The sequence below is a fragment of the Hippichthys cyanospilos genome, chromosome 13, assembly GCF_059441005.1.
Source record: "Hippichthys cyanospilos isolate Australia breed blue-spotted pipefish chromosome 13, RoL_Hcya_1.0, whole genome shotgun sequence".
Classification (NCBI taxonomy): domain Eukaryota; kingdom Metazoa; phylum Chordata; class Actinopteri; order Syngnathiformes; family Syngnathidae; genus Hippichthys; species Hippichthys cyanospilos.
Genome location: NC_142381.1, coordinates 20099251 through 20121132, shown reverse-complemented (window position 1 = coordinate 20121132; position 21882 = coordinate 20099251). Strand labels below are relative to the sequence as shown.

The 21882-nt window shown below is 44.3% G+C and overlaps 1 protein-coding gene and 1 long non-coding RNA gene across 5 annotated transcripts in view; one reads left to right on the top strand and one right to left on the bottom strand.

Annotated features, from left to right (window-relative positions):
* Positions 1-21882, bottom strand: part of mgarpa (mitochondria localized glutamic acid rich protein a) — a 77137-nt gene that overhangs the window by 19445 nt on the left and 35810 nt on the right. The window lies entirely within an intron of this gene.
* On the top strand, positions 8705-9375 carry LOC148414183 (uncharacterized). Its single transcript, XR_015867610.1, has 2 exons — positions 8705-8782; positions 9194-9375. It is a non-coding gene; the product is annotated as an uncharacterized LOC148414183 (long non-coding RNA).

Here is a 21882-nt window from a genome sequence, read left to right as displayed (position 1 = left end):
GATGTGTTTTTTTTTTTTTTTTACATTAATTTGTTTATTGAAAGATGAGATGTAATGTGGGTGGGTGTAGAGTGGTTTGTGTGTCAATTTGTATGTCTAAAATTGTTATTTATCAAAGTTGATAATGTATTCTATATTGATATACATTTTGATTAAAAATCTTAATTTAAAAAAAAAAAAAGAAGAAGTGCGTGATCAGAAGCAGAATGATTGAGTCTATTGGCCATAAGATTAACAAAAAAGGCAGATGCTGATATGCACCGAATATCGTCTCAGATTATCTGTCCGGCCAATGATCGGTCTATCCCCACTAACGGGTTAAGGAGTAAAATTACAATATCAGTGGTAGGCAGTGTTCCCTCTAAGCTGCGCACGTGCACAATTGCGAACTGCTCGCATGTTCTCAGCGCACAAGAAAAGCTATGCTTAAAACAAAATGCAAAATAAACATTTTCATCTGATTAATTAGACCAATAATATTGTTTTCTGTACCATTTTGCATTGTGACAGCAAGTGACAAGTGTCCAACCGATGATACGATAAATTTCACTTTTACACTATTCTTTCAATCAAACGCATGGACAAAAACGTTCCCTGCATATACACCCAATGCAGGTTAGCGAGCAAATAGTGCTGAATTAAGAGATGCACATGCTAACCTTTTCTTTGCGAAACTAACGAGCAGCGAAACATTCACTCGTCCAACGAAAGTAAAAAAGAAATGCGCTCTTTTTAAGATGGAATGACTGTTGGGGTATATGCAAGTAGAAGAACAAGCGGTGAAAGTGAGTGAGAATTTTTTTTTCTTTTTCACAACGTGGCTCGTATATTGCCACGGGGACAAGTGCTATATACATCACACTGTCATGTCTAAAACACTTATTGCTCAAGATATAAAAATAATATTAATGAAAAACGTGTTGAAAACAAACAAAAATAGTTGTGATTTGTTAAGCAACATTGTTCGCAGGTTGAGACTTCTGGCTGCCCGGTTTACTTGTACGCTTTCCCAGGTTCAAATACAATAAATAAAATTTTAAAAAGAATCCACAAGTCTATCTTTGATTCAATAAAATATTAAATGTAATTCCATAGTAGTTCCAAAGGTCTTCAAACGAAAATACTTAAAATAAAAGGCAAACATTACGGTAAAGAATGACAGTTACGTATGTAACAGCGGTTCTATGAGACCCGGAGGACCGCCAGAGGCGGTGCTAAAAGCACGGAATAAGCCTTAGTGCAAGCGCAAGACGAGAATGCATACCAATAAAAACGTCATGTATATGACAACGGGGACATATATAAAAGGCAGCGTTACTCGGTAGTCTGTCCCTCAGAACCTACTCGCGCGAACAACGCAGAGACAGGGAGTCCCAGTGACAAGTAACTCTGGCGGGCCTCCGGGGCTCATAGAACCGCTGTTACATAGGTAACTGTCGTTCTATTTCGCCCCTCCAGACCGCCAGAGGCGGTGCTAAAACCACGGAATGATGAATAACAGCGAAGTCACAAGGAGACCATGGTACTCACCTCAACCTCACATAGACGGTCCTGAGGAGCCCAGGACCACAGACAGAGAGTGGGGTCTGCAATATCCATACAGTAGAACCTGGCAAAAGTGCCAGGTGACGACCAGGAAACAGCAGCACAAACATCCTCCAAGGGAACCCCTTTCAGCACAGCCCAAGAAGTTGCGACACTCCTAGTAGAATGGGCGCGGATTCCCGAAGGCAAGGGGCGTTCCAAATCCCCGTAAGCATGCGTGATCACGTCTACGATCCAGTGAGACAAATGCTGTTTGGAGAGCTGGGAGCCTAAGGAAGGACCCCTGTACGAAACGAAAAGCTGAGATGACTTACAAAACGATGCCGTAGTATCCACATAAAAACACAGTGCCCGCACAGGGCATAAGAGGTCGGCAGAGATCCCATCGTCCCCAGGCGAGGGCACAGAGGGGCACAGAGGGGCGATGAGCAGAGGCTTGTTGATATAGGAAAAGGATCGCACCTTCGGAACAAAAGTGGCATTCGGCCACAGAGTGACTGCGCTTCCATCAGGGTGCCACCTAATGCAGGAAGGGCTGACAGACAGGGCATGCAATTCCCCAACTCGTTTGGCCGAGACAATCGCAAGTAAATATGCAGTCTTTAGAGAAACCCACTTGAGAGGCACCTCACACAGGGGTTCAAAAGGAGGCCAGCACAAGGAGTCAAGCACAACATGCAGGTCCCAGGTAGGCGTGCGTGGCGCACTGTAGGGTCGGAGACGGCGGGTCCCTTTCACAAATGAAGAAAAAAGCAGGTGGCGCCCTAACGAGTCGGCATCAACCGACGTGTGACGGGCTGCAATTGCAGCTACATAAACCTTCAACGTGGAAGGTGAGAGACCCTTATCCAAGAAAGACTGCAGAAATTCCAAGACAGCAGGAACAGGGCAAGTCACTGGGTCCGTGGCAAGCGTCGTGAACCACGACACAAACAACTTCCATCTGTTATACAACAACCGCGTGGAAGGCACCCTGGTGTTGACAATAGTGCGCCTGACTGAATCAGAGCGGCAGCTAAGCAACGGTTCGGGTCCCTCAGAGGCCACACACACAGGCGAAGCCTGTGAGGGCTGTGAGGGTGGGGATGCCAAACTTGCCCATCTTGCTTGGACAATAGATCCAACCGGGCTGGAAGATAACAAGGGTCGGCAAAGCACAGGCTGTGAAGTAGAGGGAACCACGTCCATGCCAGCCAAAAGGGGGCCACCAGCAACAGGCTGTGGCCCTCCTGAAGGACCCTTCGGAGCACCATCCACATCTGGGGAAGGGGAGGGAAGGCGTATAGGAGGCAAAACGGCCAAGGATGCGCCAGGGCATCCTGGCCCAGTGGGCTGTTGACCTCCATTAGTGAGAACAGTGAGTCCACTCTTGCATGGCAAAGAGGTCGACCTCCACCTGACCGAAACAAGCCCATATAGCAAGCACAATCTCCGGATGCAGACGCCACTCTCCCGGCGCTGCAACCCCGCGAGACAACGGGTCCGCAACCTGATTCAGGACACCCGGGAGATAGGCTGCCCGCAGACTGGCTAGGTGGGCGGCCGCCCATTGAAGAAGGTCTCGAGCGACCAACAGCAGCCTGATGGACCTGGTACCCCATGGGGCCAATGCGAGAAGACAGCGACGTGACACCGTTAGGCATCGGTGCCTATGTCTTTTGGCATCCAAGCGGAAGCCATTAAAACACATCTGTAGGGGGACGAAGGTGTAGGAGCCCCAGAGAAACCACCGCAGTGAGAAAAGTCAACTTGCCGAGTAGACGCAAAAAATGTCAGAAAAGGATGCACCTGTTTCGGTGAAAACCCTCCAGGACACGCAAAACGTCGTCTACTCTCTGAATTGAAAGACGGGCCAGCATGGTCACGGAGTCCAGCGACACCCCAAGAAAGGTTATCTGTTGTGAAGAAACCAGAGCAGACTTTGCCAAGTTCACCCTGATCTCCAACCGAGACAGGTGATGAAGCAGCACGGTAGTGTCCCTGATTACCTGCGCACGAGACTGCGCACAGATCAGCCAGTCGTCCAGGTACGGGAGAACTTTCATGCCCCTTGCCTGCAGAGGAGCAAGGGACGCCTTCACGAAGCGAGTGAATACTCTTGGTGAGAGTGAGGGGCCGAACGGAGCACCCGGAACTGCCAGTGGGCGCCCCTGTAAGCAAAACGCAGAAAACGCCTGTGATGAGGCGCGATGAGGACATGAACGTAAGCGTCTGTCAGATCGACTGACGTGAACCATTCGCCAAAACTGACCGACCGCAATTTGTCGGACGTCGGTAGCATGCAAAATGGTAACCTCTTGAGGTAACGATTAAGCCCTCTGACGTCCAAAATCGGACAAAAACCACCTGTCTTCTTTGGAACCAGGAAGTAAAGGGAATAAAAACCCCTGCTGAGGCTTGGCTGGAAAACAGGCTCGATGGTCCCTTTGACCAGGAGAGTAGTCAGCTCCTGATCGAGGGGTAAGGCGATATAAGTCTCCCTGACCCGACTTTGTATGGGGGGCCGGCGCTGGAACTGCAACCTGTACCCCTGGGACAGGGTGGAAAGCACCCAGGGGTCTGACCCCAGAGCAGCCCTCAGTCTGAGCTGCTGAGAGGACAAACACTCGACGGCCAGCCCCAACACCTCAGTGGGTCGCAGGGCGAGGTGGAGGGGTAACTGCCCGTGGTCTACCGTCAGGCAGGTGGAGAACAGAGCGAAAACCACCAGTGGGACGAATGCCACCCGCAGCAGGCACACGCGCCGAAGAGCGAGCGTCCGCAGCAGCATACTGTCTGGGAAGACGTAGAGAACTGGCGCCCTCTTGCGCTTGCGCGAAGGCTTATTCCGTGCTTTTAGCACTGGAGGGGCAAAATAGAAACTGTGTTCTCTAATCTGCGATCAATCTCAACTGCCCCTGTGATGCTGGCCTAAGGCTCTTAAAGGGCCAGTATTATGCACCTTTCCCTCTGCCTTAAAGGGGCAATAACATAAATGTCCATTGGGCAGTGAGTCAAAACAACCCACAAACAAATAAATAACTTTCTTGCTCTTGGCCATTACAAAAAATGAAATTTAAAGAAGCCTGACAAAAATTCTCAACATACTTTATACAAGGCATGGGAATCTTTGGCTGTCTCACAATTTGATTCGATTCCGATTTTGGGGTCTCCTAATCCAGTGTTTCCCAACCTTTTGTTCGCCTCGGCACACCGCGGGGAGAGGGGAGGGCTGTCCGTGGCACAGTCAATGCCGTAAATGTATACAGCGGACCGGGGGGGCTGTTCGCGGCACAGTCAATGCCGTAAATTTATACAGCGGACCGGGGGAGGGGCGGGGGGGGGGGGGGGGGGGGGCTGTCCGCAGCACAGTCAATGCCGTAGGTGACACCTGACAACGCACAGTGGTTGAAAGACACTGTCCTAATCGATTCAGATTTGATTTTTGAATCTCAACAATTTTCTTATCAGAATGACTCGATTCAATTACTTAAAAATGATTTCTGTTTCAATCTATACTCTGTAAGTGCAAAGAATCATCATACATCCAAATTCTCAATAAATCTCTCACACACTAATCTGCCTCTTACTACATGCATAAATAATATTTTGCGCTATTTTGCACTACTTGATATTTGTACTATATTATTATCACCATAGTTTCTGTTGTTTTAGTGTTTATTGTATTGTTTAATGTTTATGTATTGCTTGTCAGTCACAATTGTTTAACATATTGTTTAGTGCATTAGAGACGGTATTTTTATTCATTTGCATATATGTGAGTAATATTTGTTAATTATTTTGGAGTTTGCATACATTGTTTTGCAATCCTAACTATTTGCTTTACTTTCTGTATGAATATTTTTTCTTGGTGAGCTCATTTGTTTCAAAAGTTCATTCCTTGACGGCAAACAAACTATTCAGTCCTCACTAAGACAAGAATACGCTTAACTCGAGCTAGACAACAGGCGAAAATGAAGTGATGATGCAAGACGTCCCCATAGTAAATTGTGGCGGGCCGTGACTTTGGCCTTCTGTGATGTCAGACTCTCGGATAAATAGCCCCCATTCGCACATTACCGGGCTACATAGGCTATTTTCCGGAGATTTTGCACGTCAATAAACCTGCATAAGCCATTAAAACTTGTCATTATATATGATGCTGTCAAAAATTTAAAAAATTAATAATTTAAAATAAGAAATTTTCGTCAAAATTACAAATCACAGTTTAATATTAGAACATCATTTTCATTTTATTTTTTACTCTTAGTTGAATGTGAACGAAATAAAGTAACACAAACATATTAAAAATGAAACAATAAGAAAAAAAGGCTTGCACTCACCAAAACAAACGGCGCTCACAATCGATCAGTCTTTTCAATATCTCCCGATTTTTCATGACCTCTTCATGCATAAGCTTTCTCTTCACACTGAGATGTACAATGTATCCTCTCAGGTGTTCCCAAAAGTTTTTTAAAAGCACCGTAGCCCATTTGAGCTCTCTTAACCTTCGGACTGAGATGTACAATATTGTATATCCATTCGGGTGTCCCAAAAAGATTTTAAAAACACCATAGTGCATGTGTCCAGCCGTGCTGTGGTGTCTCGTTGCTGCCTTGGTTAAACAACTGAAGTTTGCAATTCCAGTGTAGCACCAAACACCAAATCGATCCTTTGCAAACAAAAGACATTCCCAGCCGAACTATTTGCCAGGGTTAGCTCATGCTCCTGGTAGCTCAGTCAGAAGTATGGCCAAGTCGGGACAGGTTAGGTAATAGCTACGCTACGCCTCTGGCCAAAGCCAACACCGCGTAACTAGCTTGTTGAGCATTGCACCACCTTCCTGCAGTGAGCATCTACTCACGTCACGTTCAACGTGAGGCCTTTAGATGGCGATCTTATGATTTGATTTGCTATTACAGCTTTCCAATAAGTTATACTGGCCGCTCACATATCCATCTCCGCTTGCGCAGAAGCCCGCTCAGTGTTGATGCGAATGCCCTGGCTTCTGGCTAATGCAGATTAAACACAACCTGGCGACAAGTTAGCTGAATTCTAATTGGCTAAAAACTCCAACTTAAAACTACAATACTTATAAGGAGCGAAACCAAATGGATATACAGTAATATGACAGTGGTCCCCAACCCCCGGTCCGCGGACCGGTACCGGTCCGTGGAACAACTGGTACCGGGCCGCGTGGGCTGCACCCGAAATAATGTTTAGGAGGTGATTTTGTTTCATGGAGTTCGCGTGACTGGGCGCGAAGGCAGGTCGGGCGACGCGATGGAAGCGAATGGAGCAACGCAAATGGCCACGCGCGGTCACGGGAAGCGAAATTTCGCCTTTTGCGTGAAGTAATTTTTTATGTACTTTTTCCACGTTTCGAGTCCCCACAGCCAATCAACTTCGGGAACATTCAACGGCTCCCGCAGGGGGCAGGAATGAATCATGGCGGCCGCTTTGCGGTCACCGGGAGCGATACAACACGGCCAGCTGAGCTTTCAATACGAAACAGAGCCAAGCAAGAGCCCTCACCTGGCTTGTCGAAAGGCGGAAGCGAGAACTTGGGACAACTGGTATGTGCAACGTTTGCTTCACTTAACAGCTGTTGAACCGTAGTTACTGTGCTAAGCTAACGATAGCGCAGCAATGTCAGCACAATATTTAGTACGGTCTCGGCCACTCGATTGCTACATTGAAACTTTTATTTTTTGGCAGGCGAGTATTGCCGCAAAGAATAAAGGTGCTGTCGGTGAAAATTTTGGCTCTGTCACATCCCAGAAAAGTGAAAGTTCTCAGCAATGCTCTTTTTTTCCGGATCTACCGTGAAGTGCACAGCAAGCTCGCCCCCCTCCTCTCTCCTCTCGCGATTAAATAGAAAGTGGACAAAAAGTCCATACCATACCCCGTCCATACGTTTGTGATGTGGTTTTTAAAGCAGCCCTTTTTAAATCTGAGGCGTAGTGACAAGGATGTTGTGGTTTTTTAGAGCAGATAGCACCCCCCCGGTTCGCAGTCTAAATTTAAGGCGTTGACCGGGCCGCGGTGATGAAAAGGTTGGGGACCACTGACATAGAAAGCAGTTCAGTTTCATTTGCTGTATAAATACTCATTTAAATATATAGTTGTCAGATCACTAATATCGACTATGCTTTAGTATACATTTGGGGTGTGCCAAAGAATCAATATGAATCAGAATCGCGATTCTCATTTACTAAGATTCAACTCGATAAAAAGGATCTTTTATTTGACATTTAAATAAAACAGAAACCGATACGCTTCCTGTCGGCTTCTGTTCTAAGTGCTGTGTCACCATACAGCCCTTTCCGAGATTGTCAAGCTTGCGCTGTTTGAACATTCTTGCGGCTCTTGAATCCTCAAGAGATTGTCATCATGGAGAATTTGGACTCTTGCGTCAGCTAATTGAAGCTACTTCAGAGTCTCATGCTATTGGCTCGAGAGTCTCATGCTTAAGTTGAACACACTTATCGGCCTGCTCCCAAAACAACTGCCAACAACAATCTTTCCTCTCCTTTTTATCAGGTGGCCTTAAGACTGTTGGTGGAGGACACTTACACACACACACACACACACACACACACACACACACCCACACACACGCACATGCACACACACACACACACATCCACAAATATTATATAACTGCACACCCTCGATCTGACACTCGTCCTAATCATCCGTGTGACATGACAGCCGGACTGGCTGCTCCTGCCTGGCAGGGGCGGCATCATGGCCCCCCTTCCCCTCACCTATGGAGGACCGAAGGTGTGAAAATTCAATTAATAAATGTACCATTCAGTAATTAAATAAAAGTATCTTTATCATTTAATTTATTTAATGTTTCATTAATTGATTGTCATTCCATTAAAACATGTTTAAATAATTAAATATTTCATTAATAAAAAAAAACTGTTAAAGATTTATGTAATTAATGACATTTAATTAAAGATTAATTTAATTAATGACAATTTCAATTAAATAATAAAACATTGATTTAATGAATGACACTTTTAATGACACACATTTAGTTTTTCTGTCAACCTCGCTCTTCAAAGTGTAACCCGGGTACTTTCTTCAATACCCTGCTATTATCTAGCCTGACTTGATTCGCATCGAGCTATCGTGTCGACCTATCGCGAGATCGATCGCGAGACGTCGTGCGCACGTCTTTTTAAACATGGCCGCGCCCGGCATTCCCCCGTGAGTTTGGGTGCGGGACGGACCATAGCAGACACAGGTACGAACCTAGCCGATTTGAATCCGCGATAATCGGCTTCGACCACGACAGTAACTGTTGTGCTGCCACCATTGCAGACCATTGCAGATGTTCCGCCCTTCTCACGAGAAATTGTGCACGCCATGATTTGTTGTAAACGAGGGACTGTTGAGTCAGCATGTTGCTTGTCACTATCATGCTAATGCTATTGTGCTAAGGCTATCGTGTCACTGCTTGAATGTATAAAGGAGTACTCTTGTGCAGTGACAATCTGCTATCGAAACCCTAGGATTTTATTTCATGTACACGACAATCATGATCATGATGATATAATGATTTATCAAGTGATATTGTAAAAATGTTGTTTTACTTGGTGAGTTATGTGTAATGGTAGATTATCATATTATGCATCGCTGGTCCTGTTTTATACAGGCCAGGTTCCCGTTGATGGCGAGCTAAACCCACGAGCGAACTGACCAGTGCGTTCACCTGCCGTGTGACCTACTGACTGAGTGAGCCAACCAACTACCCCTGTGCACATTGTATATATTGTATATATTCTGTTGTATTATTTTGTCTTCACTGTACATAATAACAACACGTTGCTGACTATATGCATTCCGTTTCATCATTGAGCACCTCACTTTCCTCCTAGCCGAGCCAAGATCTTCTGCACTAGCCTATAAGCCTATAAGTTATAATACAAAACCAACATCATAATTCATATTACAGCATAACAAGTGCTACAAAAGTTTGATAGGCGAGTATTAACACCTGATTGGTTACCCTGCTCTTCAAACCCAGCCAGAGAAGGGCTTATAACCAATCCGGATAGGTTATTGGTCACTCTTGGGTCAATGTCTTGATCTGAAAGTGCGGAAATTACTCAAATTCAATACATTCCCCCATTTTACGTTGTAGGAAATCGTTTTGTGAAGGCCCTGCTTTCACACACTCAGAAAAGTCTAAAATATCTCTACCTAACTTGCTTGAAAGTTTAGGGAAGTTATCAGTCATCGTAGCTGCCATTTTTGCAACCACGCCAAAGCATTGAATTGGACGATATTTGAGCAAAACAGGCTATGGCACTGCCTACAAACTTTATCGAGCGAAGTTAACAGGTAAAGTAAATGCCGCATTTCATGCATTTACTGTTGTTTGTGTCAACAGTGGGTCATTAAGTAAATAAATATTTCATTAATTGTGTGAAGGTGAAACCTTCACACAATTAATGAAATACTTGACTATGACTATGAAATACAATTAATGAAATACTTGACTTTATTATTATTGTGTGAAGGTTTCACCTTCACACATGTTATTCCTGTCGGCCATTTTCTTTATTATTGTGTGAAGGTGAAACCTTCACACATATGTTATTCCTTGACTTTATTATTATTAGGGCCCAAGCAGCGACCGCTGCGAGGTCCCTATTCTTCCTCCCCAGATTATTATTATTATTAGGGCCCGAGCAGCGACCGCTGCGAGGTCCCTATTCTTCCTCTCCGGATTATTATTGTTAGGGCCCGAGCAGTGACCACTGCGAGGTCCCTATTGTTCCTCCCCAGATTATTCTTATTATTAGGGCCCGAGGAGCGACCGCTGCGAGGTCCCTATTGTTCCTCTCCAGATTATTATTATTAGGGCCCGAGCAGCGACCGCTGCGAGGTCCCTATTGTTCCTCCGCGGTTTATTATTAGGGCTCGAGCAGCGACCGCTGCGAGGTCCCTATTGTTCCTCCCCAGATTATTATTATTATTAGGGCCCGAGGAACGACCGCTGCGAGGTCCCTATTGTTCCTCCCCATATTATTATTATTAGGGCCCGAGCAGCGACCGCTGCGAGGTCCCTATTGTTCCTCTACGGATTATTAGGGCCCGAGCAGTGACCACTGCGAGGTCCCTATTGTTCCTCTCCGGATTATTAGGGCCCAAGCAGCTACCGCTGCGAGAACCCTCTTGTTTTTCTCCGTATTATTATTAGGGCCCGAGCAGCTACCGCTGCGAGATTTTTGTCGGGCCCGGTGAAAAATTTGATATTTTTGTGTTTCCCAAAAAAATGCAAAAAAAATTGCTCTGCAGCGCCACCTAAGGTCGAAAAAGTGCACCTGGTCCCGGCCCATTTGACCTAGAGCTACGAAAATTTTTAGGCATATGAAGGGCCTAGAGACCTACAAAAAAGTCGGCGCGAGCCATGTGCTCAGATGTACAGAAAAAGAGTTATGAATTTTTGAATGTGCATTTTTGGCCCATTTTTGCACGTTTGCAGGTCCCAAACTGCTCCTTGTTTCTCCTAAACGCTTTACTCAATCGCCTTCAAATTTGCTGTGGTCCATATTCATACATAGGGGCACAACTGGGCAAAATGTGGTGCAGATCCGCTGACATATATGATAGGGGCGTGGCTTCTAATTATGTGTTCAATTTTTCCTTCGCCAAGACGGACAAAAACCTTTAACTTTGATGTACTAGCTTAAAAAAATCTAAAACTTCATAGACACATGGAAACTTATGTCTTTAACACCTTTAAAAAAAGTTTTTTTAAATACCTACTAGCGCCACCTAGTGGTTGATTAAAATGTCATTTTTTACACTTTCATGTATTGTGCTCAGTCTGTTTGAGTAAAACAAATGAAAATTGGTCAGAATATCATTAAGACATGGAATATTAAGGTTTTAAAATTTTACCACTTTTCGATAATGGGCGTAGTCTGCACGCCACCTCAAAGTCAGATGACTCGCCAAAACGAAAAAAGGGGCTGTAATTGGCCCCAAAATGGCCTTATGAGTGGAAAATAGCCTCTCACTCCCGGCCCGTTTGACCTAGAGCTCCAAAAATTTGTAGCCTTATGTAGGACCTCGAGCCCTACAAAAAAGTCAGCGCGAGCCATGTGCTCAGATGTACAGAAAGAGAGTTATGAATTTTTGAATGTGCACTTTCGGCCCGTTTTTGCTCATTTGCAGGTCCCGAACTGCTCCTTTTTTCTCCCAAACGCTTGACCCGATTGACTTCAAATTTGCTGTGATGTTTTATCTGACTGTGAGGCACAATTGTTCAAATTTTTGTGATGATCCGCCATCAAATATGTTGGGGGCGGGGCTTTATATTATGCCTTTGATGATTATTTTGCCACATGTGAAACAAACCTTTATAACTCAGCTTTACAAGCTTGGAAAAATCTGAAACTTCACAGACACATGAAGACTTAAACCCTTAACAAATGTGTTTAAAAAAATCTTATATTGCTTATAAGGCCACCTAGTGGCAAACAAAAGTGTCAGTCTGATTTCTCGCGAAAACGAACAAAGTTGCTGTATTTGGACCCAGATGGTCTCATCTTTTCTAAACATTACATATTTGATGGGTTTCCAATGCGGAATACACCTATCAACGTATTTTTTGTTATAGTGCGAGCGCCACCTAGTGGCAGCCAAAAATATAGCATTTTTTAAACGTTTTTATGTGTTTAGATGAGCCCTTTGAAGTAATATCGCTGAAATTAAGTCTGAAAAGCCTCTAGATAGCCCTGCTGACCTCCACCAAATTTTACGAAGTTTCGATAACGGGCGTGGCCTCTATGACCATTTTCATTCCGAAGCTTTATCTGTCCAGTAAAAGTTGCTGTAATTTGACCCAGATGATCTGATCTTCTCACAATTTCACACATTGGATAAAAATATTCTCCTGAACATATTGACAAAATATATTCCAGTTTAAAGCTAGCGCCACCTAGTGGCTGCAAAAAATGTCATTAGTCGAAAGATTACAGTCAATCTTGTTTGGTTTGACCTACAGCTATGAAACTTTGTAGGCAAATGAAGAACTGTAAGACCTACAAAAAAGTCAATAGAAGTGATGTGCTAGGATGTACAGAAAAATTGTTATGAATTTTTTTAATGTGCAGTTTTGTCCCATTCTTAGACATTAGCTGGTCTCAAACGAGTGCCTTTTTCTCTTAAACGATTCACCCTATTACCTTCAACTTTGGCATAAATCATTATCCAACTGAGGGGCACACATAGTTCAAATATCGTGAAGATCTCTTGACATAAAAGATGGGGGCGGAGCTTCAAATTATGTTTAATACTTCCTTCGCCAAGAGTGACAAAAATCTTAATAACTGAGCTATGGCAGCTTCAAACCATCTGAAACTTTCCTGGGACTTTAAAAGTCATGCAATAATACATCTATGTGATAAACTTTCAAATCATTTACAGCGCCACCCAGTGGCAGACAAAAATCTCATTTTTTATACTTTTATGTACTGTGAAATGCCTGTTTGACTAAATGAACTAAAAAATGGTCAGAAAAGCTATGACACATTGGAACATTAAGGTTCTCAACTTTTATGACTTTTCATTAAAGGGCGTGGCCTCTATGACAACTCAAAATCTGATGTCTCGCGAAAACGGTAAAAGTTGCTGTAATTGGACCTAGATGATCTGATATTTTTAAAACTTCATATATGGGATGGGTGTCCAATGTGAAACACACCTACAAGCCTATTTTTTATCATAGTACGAGCGCCACCTAGTGGCAGCAAAAACTATAGCAAATCCTTAACGTTTTTATGTACTCTGCTGAGCCCCTTGAAGTGATATCCCTTAAATGTTTTCTGAAAAGCCAGTGGCCATGCCTTATGCCCTCCACAAATCAGTATGATGTTTCCACAGTGGGTGTGGCCTATACGGCATTGAAAGCTACAAAACTGTAACAATCAAAGCTGCAGTAACTCCACCCACATTGTCCCACCTTGTCTAAATTTTACATATTTGGTAAGAGTCCTGCACTGAAGTCATCTACAACTACTATTTCATCGTTCATAGTCCTTGTTCATACCCCGACCTGTTCATACCCCAACGTGCACAGGTCTGCGAGGGCCCTTTATAGCTGCTTGCATTTTTGAGGGCCTAAACATGCACGAAAAGTCACCAAAATTTGCACATTTGTCGGGCCCGGTGAAAAATTGGATATTTTTTTGTTTCCCAAAAAAATGCAAAACAAATGGCTCTGCAGCGCCACCTAAGGTCGAATAAGTGCACCTGGTCCCGGCCCGTTTGACCTAGAGCTACGAAAATTTTTAGGCATATGTAGGACCTAGAGACCTACAAAAAAGTCAGCGTGAGCCATGTGCTCAGATGTACAGAAAAAGAGTTATGAATTTTTGAATGTGCATTTTTGGCCCATTTTTGCACGTTTGCAGGTCCCAAACTGCTCCTTGTTTCTCCTAAACGCTTTACTCAATCGCCTTCAAATTTGCTGTGGTATATAATTAGACATAGGGGCACAACTGGGCTAAATTTGGTGCAGATCCGCTGACATATATGATAGGGGCGTGGCTTCAAATTATGTGTTCAATTTTTCCTTCGCCAAGAGGGACAAAAACCTTAATAACTTTGATGTACTAGCTTAAAAAAATCTAAAACTTCATAGACACATGGAAACTTATGTCTTTAACACCTTTGAAAAAAGTTTTTTTAAATACCTACTAGCGCCGCCTAGTGGTTGATTAAAATGTCATTTTTTACACTTTCATGTATTGTGCTCAGTTTGTTTGAGTAAAACAAGTGAAAATTGGTCAGAACACCATTAAGACATGGAATATTAAGGTTTTAACATTTTATGACTTTTCGAAAATGGGCGTGGTCTGCATGCCACCTCAAAGTCAGATGACTCGCCAAAACGAAAAAAGTGGCTGTAATTGGCCCCAAAATGGCCTTATGAGTGGAAAATAGCCTCTCACTCCCGGCCCGTTTGACCTAGTGCTACAAAAATTTGAAACCTTATGTAGGACCTTATGTAGTCTGATGTCTCGCCAAAACGAACAAAGTTGCTGTGTTTGGACCCAGATGGTCTTATCTTTTCTAAACCTCATATATTTGATGGGTTTCCAATGTGGATTACACCTATCAACGTATTTTTTGTCACAGTGCGAGTGCCACCTAGTGACAGCCAAAAATATAGCATTTTTTAAACTTTTCTATGTGTTTAGCTGAGCCCTTTTGAAGTAATATCGCTGAAATTAAGTCTGAAAAGCCTCTAGACACCCCTGCTGACCTCCACCAAATTTTCCGATATTTCAATAATGGGCGTGGCCTATACGTCCATTTTCATTCCGAAGCTTTATCGGACCAGTAAAAGCTGCTGTAATTTGACCCAGATAATCTGATCTTCTCACAATTTCACACATTGGATAGAAATCGATTCCTAAAGACATCAACAAACTTATATTCCAGTTTAAAGCTAGCGCCGCCTAGTGGCTGCAAAAAATGTCATTAGTCGAAAGATTGCAGTCAATCCTGTTTGGTTTGACCTACAGCTATGAAACCTTTTAGGCATATGTAGGATTGTAAGACCTACAAAAAAGTCAATATAAGTGATGTGCTAGGATGTACAGAAAAATAGTTATGAATTTTTTTAATGTGCAATTTTGCCCCATTCTTAGACATCAGCTGGTCTAAAATAGTGCCTTTCTCTTAAACGGTTCACTCGATTAACTTCTACGTTGGCATGGACTATTAGCAGATATAGCGGCACAAATATGTCAAAAATCGTGAAGATCCCATGACTTGTAAGATGTGGGCGGAGCTTCAAATTATTTTGAATATTTCCTTCACCAAGAGTGACCTTAATAACTCAGCTGTTTCAGCTTCAAACCATGTAAAACTCTGCAGGGACTTTAAAAGTCATGCCCTAATACAGCTATGTGATAAACTTCCAAATCATTTACAGCGCCACCTAGTGGCGGACACATCTTATTTTTTACACTTTCATGTGCTGTGCAATGCCTGTTTGACTAAATGAACTCAGAAGTGGTCAGAAAGCTATGACACAGTGGAAAATTAAGTTTCTCAACTTTTATGACTTTTCCATAGAGGGTGTGGCCTCTATGTCAACTCAGTCCGATGTCTCGCCAAAACGGTAAAAGTTGCTGTAATTGGACCTAGATGATCTAATATTTGCAAAACTTCATATATGGGATGGGTGTCCAATGTGAAAGACACCTTCAAGCTTATTTTTTATCATAGTATGCGCGCCACCTAGTGGCAGCAAAACATATAGCATTTCCTTAACGTTTTTATGTACTCTGCTGAGCCCCTTGAAGTGATATCCCTTAAATAATACCTGAAAAGCCATTGGCCACGCCTAATGCCCCCCACCAAATGGTACGATTTGTGTGTCCCACCCCCAAAGTCAGAGTTTGCTCACATCAGCTAAACTTACTGTTATTGAGGCCAGTTGATCATAAAATGGCAGCCAGTTCCGACCTGTTTGACCTAGAGCGACAAAATTTTTTATGCATATGTAAGACCTCAAGACCTACAAAAACATTAAAGAGCGCCATGTGTTAGGATGTACAGAACCAGAGGTATCAACTGTTAAATGTAGCATTTGGCCCAATTTTTTACATTTTTCGGTACCAAAACCCTTGACCCAATCAACTTCACATTTGATGTGCTCCATTATCTGACAGTGGCACAACTGGGCAAAATTTCGTCAAGATCGGCTAACACATGTGATGGGGGCGGGGCTTCAAAATACATGATTCAGAGTTCCTTTGCTACCAATAACAAAAACCTTAGTATTTCAATTTTTGCACTGTGCAATTCCTGTTTGAGCAAATCAACTGAAAATTGGCCAGAATAGCGTTTAGGCATGAAACATGAAGGTTCTTCAATTTTACAATTTTTTACTAAGGGGCGCGGCCATTACGTTGTCTCAAAGTTCGATGTCTCGCCAATACCAAAAAGTTTCTGTAATTGAACCTAGATGATCTTATCTTTTCTAAATTTCATATAGTTTATGGGAGTCCAATGTAAAACAAACCTAGGAACCAGTTTTTTGTCATACTGCGAGCGCCACCTAGTGGGAATAAAATGTCATTATAGTCGAAGGATTGCAGCCAAATCCAGTTGGATTGCCTGACAGCTGTCAACATTTGTAGGCATATGCGGGACCCTAAGACCTAAATAACAATCAAAGACAGCCATACGCTAGGATGTAGAGAATAAAAAGTTACGGATTATTGAATTTGCAAATTTGATGCATTTATGGCCTTTTGTAAGTCTTCCACTGCTGCCGCCTTCTATTAAACTGTTGACGCCATCAAGTTTCAATTTGGCCTAGGACATTATCAGACTTAAGAGGCACAACTGGTTTCAAAAATAGTCACGATCCCATGAAATAAATGGTGGGCTTTCAAAACATGAAGTCAATGTTTCCTTCGCCCAGAGTGACAAAAACCTTTATTACTCAGCTGAACAAGTTTTAAAATATCTAAAAATTTAGAGGATCATTTAGACTCATGGTCTAAATCTTTAACATGACACATTTCCACATTACTAATGGCGACGCCGGGTGGCAGACAAAAATGTAAATTTTTAAACTTTCATGTTCTCAGTAAATTCACTGAGAATTAGTCTGGAGAATATTGAGATAGGGAACAATATGAATCTTTATGAAGTTTAATGACTATTTAAATTTGGGTGTGGCCTCAAAATCCAATGTCTGGCGAGACTGGTAAAACAATGTAATTGAAGATGATGATCTCTAAATTCCATTTCATGGGAGTACAATTCTAAACACACTTTTTTTTCCTCGAAGTGCGGGCACCACCTGGTGGCAGCAAAAAATTACATTTTCATTTATAGGTACCTTGTTGAGCTTGTCAAATTAATATTAATAATATAATAAAAGGTTTTTCAGACAGGCCTTCAGACACGCTTAATTTCTACAACCAACGATGATGATGTGTTGATAATGGCCGTGGCCTATTCAGCAGTGCTCATTATGACCAATTATCGTAACAGTAAATGCTGATGTAGTTTGTCCCAGATGATCTCATCTTGTCACGACTTCACACGTTGATTGAAAGTCAATTCCGACAGACATCAACAAACATATTCCACCGTAGTGCTAGCATCACCTCGTGGCAGAAAATATAGTACAAAGTTTGCGATTCCAATTACTTACTTGGTCCGAACACAAAATGGCGGCGCGTGTAGACGCAGCGGCCACTCGCTCTTCCGACAATGCGTTGTTTTGTTCGTCAAATAAGTGTTTGTCTGAAAGTTTTTCCAGGCAGTTTACGCCAAAATACGTGTACAGTCGACGGGTCTTCTTACAAATCCGGAGAAGCAACATTTGCCAACTTTTAAACACGGAACTTGAGAACTCGCTAAGGGAATTGGGACTGCTACGCCGGCCTGCTAATTCACCGGACTCGCCTGCTACCCCTCCCCCGGAAAGGAGGCGCCGGAAGCGGTGCGCCAGGACGAGGAAGCGGGAAGAGCGGGGAGGTATCCGAGCTAGGCTAGAGGCTAACCCAACTCGCCCAGCCATAACATCTATTCTTTTGGCGAACGTTCGTTCACTGGACAACAAAATGGACGATATCCGACTTCTGAGATCAGCAAACCGAAAATTGAGTGACTGTTGTGTATTAGTTTTCACGGAAACCTGGCTAAATAGTAACATTCCGGACTCCGCTATACATTTAGAGCAGCTAACATGCTACAGATCCGACAGGGCTCTCGCAGAGAGGGGGGGGAAGTCGCACGGTGGCGGCGAGTGTGTTTTACATCCGCGAAGCGTGGTGCCGGGATGCCACTGTAGTATACAAACACTGCTCACCTTTGGCGGAATTCATGATCGTGAAGTGTCGCCCCTTCTACTTGCCAAGGGAGATAAGTTCAATACTGCTGGTCGCTACCTATATCCCCCCAACTAACAACAGCAACAGAAGTGCGGCGCTGAACGAACTGTACCAGGCTATCAGTGAACAACAAACAGCGCAACCAGCGGCTTCATCATCCTCGCGGGGGATTTCAACCATGCTGATCTCAAAACTGTTCTCCCGATGTTTCATCAACAAATCCACTTTGCGACAAGAGGACATAACATTTTGGACTGTGTTTACTCTCAGCACAAAGGAGCGTACAAAGCCACCCCCCTCCCCCACTATGGCGCCTCTGACCACCTCACTATTATGCTAATGCCTGCATACAGACCAAGAGTGAATGCCATCAAACCTGCATTGAAAGAAGTAAGGATGTGGCCACAGGAGGCAACCTCAGCCCTACAGGACTGCTTTGAGTCAACAGACTGGGACATTTTTAAGGAAGCAGCCACCTACAACGGCATCACATATATTGAGGAGTATACAGACACGGTGAGATCCTACATCACCAAATGCATGGACGACGTGACCCACATCAAGAGGATCACCACACGGGCCAACCAGAAGCCATGGCTAACAGGAGATGTCCACAGGCTGTTGAGGGCCAGAGACAAGGCCTTCAAAGCCGGGGAGAAATCAGCCCTGAGAACAGCGAGAGCCAACCTGTCCCGTGGCATCAGGAAAGCCAAACAAGAATACACAAACAAGATAACTTCTCACTTCAAGGACAGCAACTACAAACTACAAACCTGGACCACAAAGCTGTGAGAGTGACCAACTCTCGACATCACTCTGCTCAACAACCTAAACAGTTTCTTTGCACGCTTTGAGGAACAGAACACCACCTGCCCACAGAAAACACCACCACCTCCGCACGACCAGCCTCTGTGCCTGTCTGCTGCCAGCGTGAGGAGGACACTCTCCGCCATCAACACCCGGAAAGCAGCAGGTCAGAATCAGAATAGACAACATCCCTGGCAGGGTGCTGAAAGACTGTGCAGAGGAGCTGAAAGATGTTTTTACAGACATCTTTAACACCTCCCTGAGGCGTGCCATCAGGCTTCAAAGCTGCCACCATCATACCTGTGCCAAAGAAATCCTCCCCATCCTGCTTCAACGATTATCGTCCGGTGGCACTGACACCCATCATCATGAAGTGCTTTGAACGACTAGTCCTGTCACACATAAAATCCATCCTGCCCCCCAGCCTGGAACCGTATCAGTTCGCCTACAGGGCAAAGCAATCCACAGACGACGCAATCTGCTCTGCCCTCCACCCGGCACTCACCCACCTGGACAAGAAAGACTCATATGTGAGAATGCTGTTCATAGACTTCAGCTCAGCGTTCAACACCATAATACCCCAACAACTCACCTGCAAACTGGACAAACTGGGCCTCAGCACATCACTCTGCAACTGGCTGCTGGATTTCCTCAGCCAGAGGCCTCAGGTGGTGCGAGTTGGCAACAACATCTCAGGCAGGCTCACCCTGAGCACGGGGGCCCCACAAGGCTGTGTGCTCAGCCCCCTCCTCTTCACCCTACTAACACACGACTGCACTGCAACCCACAGCTCCGACCACCTCGTGAAGTTTGCTGACGACACAACACTGGTGGGTCTCATCTCCAACGGTGACGAGACCCACTACAGGAAAGAAGTGGAGCTTCTGACCGGTTGGTGTAAAGACAACAAACTCCTGCTAAACATCAGCAAGACCAAAGAGATGGTCGTCAGCTTCCAGAGAGGCCGCACCCAACACCCCCCACTGACCATCGATGGTGCTGCAGTGGAGAGGGTGAGCAGCACCAAGTTCCTGGGGGTGCACATCAGCGATGAGCTCTCCTAGACCACCAACACTGCATCTCTGGCCAAGAAAGCACAGCGGCGTCTCTACTTCCTGCGCAAACTGAAGCGGGCAAGTGTCGCGCCACCCATCATGACCACATTCTACAGAGGAACCATCGAAAGCATCCTCACCAGCTGCATCACCGTGTGGGGCGGGAGCTGCACCGACTACAACAGGAAGGCTCTACAACGCACCGTGAGGACAGCTGAGAGGATTATTGGTACTCCGCTCCCCTCCCTGCAAGACCTGTACACCACCCAACTCTGTCGCAAAGCCGTCACGGTTGTCACCGATACAAGCCACCCTGCACACAGTCTGTTCAGCCTCCTGCCCTCCGGAAAGAGGTACAGGAGCCTCCGCTCCCGCACCACCCGACTCAGGAACAGCTTCAACCACCAGGCCGTTAGACTGCTGAACTCTCCCCCCTTCCCACCCGTGAAACTGCTGAACTCTCTCTCTCCACTCCTCTCTCTCACATTCAGCCCCAGCCAGAAGAAACACCTAGCTGGCCCCCCACCTAAACTCAAATTTTACTCATGCACTTGCAAAATTTGCACAGACTTGCTGCTGCCATGTGTATTTATAATTGTACTTCTATTGCACTAGCGATTACACTTAGAACTATAACAACTACCTCAAATGCGCACAACTGGGACAACCACAGCCAGAGTTGTCCTGCTTTTTCTCGTACTGTTGGATTGTCCTGTCATATGCTGCTACCTATGTCTTGTCTTGAGGTACTCTTGCCATACCTGGTTTTTCGTATTTAATTTTTAGTTTTAGTTGTTAGTTTAGCAACACTAGGCAAAGTAGATCAAACATACTGCACTTTACATCACTATAGATAAGTATCTAGCTTTTAGGTTTGTCTCGTCTTGCGCACCTGCACTTTGTTATTGTACATGTAAAACGCAGAGGATAGTGAGAAACGCAATTTCGATTCCTTTGTATGTTAAGCACATGTGAAGGAATTGACAAACTTGACTTTGACTTTAGTTGAGCTCATTGGACAAATGCAAATGAAAATTTGACTTTTCTAAAACATTGACCTCTAAAGTTCGCCTGCATATGCACGAAAACATTCATACTCAAAAATGTTCATCCCTCGAACTGTTCATCCTTCAGCGTGCTCATATCTGCGAGGGCCCGTTATAGCTGCTTGCAGCTCTAGTTATTGTGTATGTTATTCCTGTCGGCCATTTTCGTAATTATTATTATTGTGTGAAGGTGTACTCCCATACACCCCTGTAAGGCGGCCATCTGGGACATTTGACAAGCTCTCGCCCCAGCCCATTCACTTTGTATGGGGAAAAGTGGAAAAAAGTCGAAAAAAATGTTTTTTTGGAAACCCTCACGTGGAAATGAGCGGAACCACCTAACTCATGGATCGTTGTGGATTTTTAATGATAACGCCGCGACGATCCGACATTCCGATAAGCGACCTCTTGCGTTTTCTCCATTTGCGTTAGACCTATACTGGTTGTTCCAACTTTAGGTGTTTCCCGTAATTGGGTAGATTGCCAAGAACACCCTTGCACCAAAAATTTGAAGTTTTTTCCCATTTTTTTTACCCATAATTCCTCAGTTAATTGTTC